The following is a 4,424-nucleotide window of genomic DNA, read 5'->3' on the forward strand; positions in this document are numbered from 1 at the left end:
GTTCTGTTGCTCTCAAGATTTTCCCAAAATGCTTCCTCTTTTAAAGGATTCCAGTTATGTAATCAAGGCCCACCTAGAATGGGTGGCACACACAGTCTCTCTCTTTTTTCCTCTCTATTATTCATCTTTATTCCATATGTTTTACTTGTCTGTTGATAAGGTAGATAAAAAGAGCATCAGACAGTCACATTGTGAAAGCTATATCATTATACAATCATCATCAAGAAACATGGCTACTGGAACACAGCTCCACATTTTCAGGCAGTTCCCTCCAGCCTCTCCATTACATCTTGAATAACAAGGTGATATCTATTTAATGCATAAGAATAACCTCCCGGATAACCCCTCGACTCTGGAATCTCTCCGCCATTGATACTTTATTTTGTCTCATTTCACTCTTCCCCCTTTTGGTCAAGAAGTTTTTCTCAATCCCCTGATGCTGAGTCTCAGCTCATTCTAGGGTTTTTCTCAATCCCTTGATGCTGAGTCTCAGCTCATTCCAGGATTTCTGTCCCACGTTGCCAGGAAGGTCCACACCCCTGGGAGTCATGTCCCACACAGACAAGGGAAGGGTGGTGAGTTTGCTTGTTGTGTTGGCTGGAGAGAGAGGCCACATCTGAGCAACAAAAGAGGTATTCTTGGGGGTAACTCTTGGGCCTAATTTTAAGTAGGCTTGACCTATTCTTTGTGGGGTTAAGTTTCATATGAACAAACCCAAGATTGGGAGCTCAGCCTATAGCTTTGGTTGTCCACCTTGCTTGTGAGAATATCAAGAATTTAACTTGGGAAAATTGAATTTTCCCCCTTTCTCATCATTCCCCGAAGGGGACTTTGCAAATACTTTTTTATTCACTGTTATAATCACTCTGGGATTTATCGGAGCATTGCTCTGGACGAACCAACAAGATCTCATGTCCTACTCAAGTTTCCATGTACTTAGGGACACACAGTCTCTCTTAAAGGCAGGAAGCATCTGGCGGCAAGAAGCAAGAAGTCCAGCTGTTTTGGTGGAGGCGTCTGAGTCTAGTATGTACAAATAAGATCCTGAGTGTGATCCTAAGAGGAAAACTTCTTCCCTTGACCCTGAGAATAGAGACCATGTTTGTCTTATTTTATTCCAAAATGGTGTCTGATATGTATTAACTCAATAATGATATGCAGAATTGAAGCCACTCCATTTGAATTTTTCCCAGTCTCCAGTCCTGAGTTCAGCTCTCCATTGGACTTGACTACCTCATATTCCCTCCTTCCCATAGCATAATAAGCAGGAGGCTGGGAAGCAGAACATTTCCAGACGCATTATGGCTTAGGACCACATCACTGGGTATGTCCTTCCCTTTTCCTACACTCCCCCTCATCATGGGGGTATTTCACTATCATTACACAGTGCTAAGGCAGAGTTTAAGATCAACTTAGCTCTCAACACCACTGTTTTCACTTGTAACCTAGAGGCTGTACTGTACTTGTAATTGAAAGTTATCTCACCCTTCTTTGGCTCACTCTTTGCATTCTTTTGTACCTATTTCTTTTTAACTTTGGAATATGCTTTTTTTGAGGGCAAGAAGTTTATCTTTTTCAACTTTATACTTCCATACAATTTAGAGCAGTGCTTCATAGGATCGGTGACTGGAAGGATAGCCTGGGAGGGCTTGTGTTGCCCCATCCCCACCAATTTTTGTAAACCACAACACCTTTAAAATCATTAGTAATACATAAAAAGAAAAAAGTTTATACATTGTAAATAAAATCATCTCTAGAAAGTACATTATTTGTATTGCCATGTAACATGCAAACTAAATAAAAACAGTGTGCTTATTATGTAGAAGTAACATTAAGACAAATCCTCTAGTTTCCTCTTTCAACCAGATTGCTAACCATGAGAGTTTCCCATATAAAAATACCTGACAGTCCCCTACTGAACAGATCATTACAAAACTGTTGTTAAAGAACCAGATTATGGCGAAGGCTGCAGCATTCTTTTGAAGGCTGAATCTCCTAATAGGTTAGGTTACTTTTGTGCTGGTGGCTTGCTTATATTCTGGATTTTCAGGAAGCTCTGCCCTTATTTGTATTTACAAGTGTGATTCTTATTTCTTGATCCAAAATGTATTATTTAATAAACCTTTGGAAAAATGACATATCTAAAGTCTTGTCCTGGCTCCAGGACTTTTGTCTGAAACGGGGCAAGTAAGAGAACAGTTTGGCTGCCCCCTGGAATCCACCCTTTATTGTAAATTCTTTCAAAGCAATGCACATCTGGAATATTTAAACTTTTTTTAAGTAGACATTTGGGTTCAAAATATTTGGGAACATAATTTGGAAACATCAGACCATATTTACATCTCAATCAAAATATTAAAATGTGTAAAATAGTTTTTTATATTACTTTCCTTCAATTCAGAAGACTTTGTCCTAGTCCCACATTTTTCTGATTATAAAAATTCTAATTACTTTCTAGACAATGCAGCCTGTCAAAAGAGTAAAAGAAGATACCTAAATACAAAAAAAAAAAAAAGAGGTGGCAAAATCATCGTTATTTGAAGATGACATTCTCATTGCCCTGGAAAATCTAAGAGAATCAATTTTAAAAATTATTAGAAATAATAGTAATGCTTAATTAGACATCCCTTACAAAGTAAATATATAAAAAGAATATTATTATTTTCCAACAAAATCAGTTTGAAAATATCATATGTAAAATTATTGCAATCACAAATCTAAACAACAGCAGAAAATCTTAACAAGAAGTTAAGATGTGGGATCTAGATAAAGAAAAATACAAAACTTAAAGGGACATAACAAGGCTTGATTAGAAAACTCACTATTATAAATGTATCCATATCCCCTGTATTAATTTGTGGATTCAATGACATCATAACAAAAGTATAATTAGTCTATTTTTTTATAATCCAACTTGATTTTTCAGTTTTACTGGAAGCAAACACCAGGGCCCCATCCCCCAGACCCGCTTACCCACACAGCCACATCCTCCCCAAAGCCAGGGGCCCTTGCATTCGTGCTCTTGACTTCTTGACCCCTGCACCCCATCCACTTGCCCCACAAACATGTATACCTGCACCACTCCCTGGCACAAGTTCCCTGCTCCCATACCTGGCAGGTGCTCATGGGAGAATCTGTGCTACATGGTCCCCAACCTACATGCATGTGCACACCCGCTCCAACCCCCTCCATACCTGCACACCCATGCAAGGGCACCACCCACCCAATGCCACCCACCACCCTGACCCACGTTCTGCAACCCTAGTGACCTGTGCCCACCCCTACATACTCCCACATCCTCATCCAGGGCCCTCTGGACCCCAACCCCCACCCCACACAATGACACAGCCTCACCGTGCCTCACCCACACCCTGACTTCTGTGCCACCTACCCTATACCTTGATACCCACGACCCCCACACTCCACATGCCCACCCACATCCTACATGCACACCAGCCCTTGTGTATCCACACAGCCTCCCCAATGCCTCCTACCATGCTTTACCTCTGTGTCTCCTAGCCATACATTGCTCTTGTGCTCCAAGGTCTGCCTGAGTTGCACCCCATACTCTTGGTTCCCATACCACAACTCCACAACCCTGCAACCCACACCCCATGCTCAAAGGTACCAATGTAGCATCCCTAACCTGTGCCTATACCTGCAATGCAACATGTCACTGTACTGTTGTACCCCACCCTGCACCCCGATCCTGCTCCCCATCCATCCCACAAATACAAAGCTTTAGACCACTGAAGGAAATCAACTTCTAAAGTAAAATTAAGATATTTACATGCCTCAAAGACAACAGAAGATCACTAAGCATATCATGATGCAGACAGATATAGCCCAGCCTATTGACCAAATTAAAACACCAGAGGAGACACAGACTTTGGAACGATTAATCAAAGATGTTCATATAACGCTACTAAATAAAATAAATGGGATGGCTAATGACATAAAGGAGGTCAAGAAGACACTAGAAGAGCATAAAGAGGAATTTGAAAGAATAAACAGAAAAATAACAGATATCACAGAGATTAAAGATGTTGTAGACTGAAAATAAGACAACAGAAATTATCCAGGGTGAGTAGCAGAAAAAAGATAATCAATTAAAAATGAACAGAACCTGAGGGACCAGTGGAACACCATCCAGTGTACACCATTATGCACCTTGAGGTATGAGGAGGAGGGAAAGCAAAAGCGGCAGGAAAAGTAAATGAAGAAATAATAGCTGAAAACTTCCAAAATCTGATGAAACACATGAACATATACATTCAAGACGCTCAACAAATGCCAAGCAGTATAGATTCTTTAAGACCCACACCAAGGGCGAGCCACGGTGGCTCAGCAGGTAAGAGTGCTTGCCTGCCATGCCCGAGGACCCGGGTTCGATTTTCGGTGCCTTCCCATGTTAAAAAAAAAAA

This window comes from Tamandua tetradactyla, chromosome 14, assembly GCF_023851605.1.
Source record: "Tamandua tetradactyla isolate mTamTet1 chromosome 14, mTamTet1.pri, whole genome shotgun sequence".
Lineage (NCBI taxonomy): Eukaryota > Metazoa > Chordata > Mammalia > Pilosa > Myrmecophagidae > Tamandua > Tamandua tetradactyla.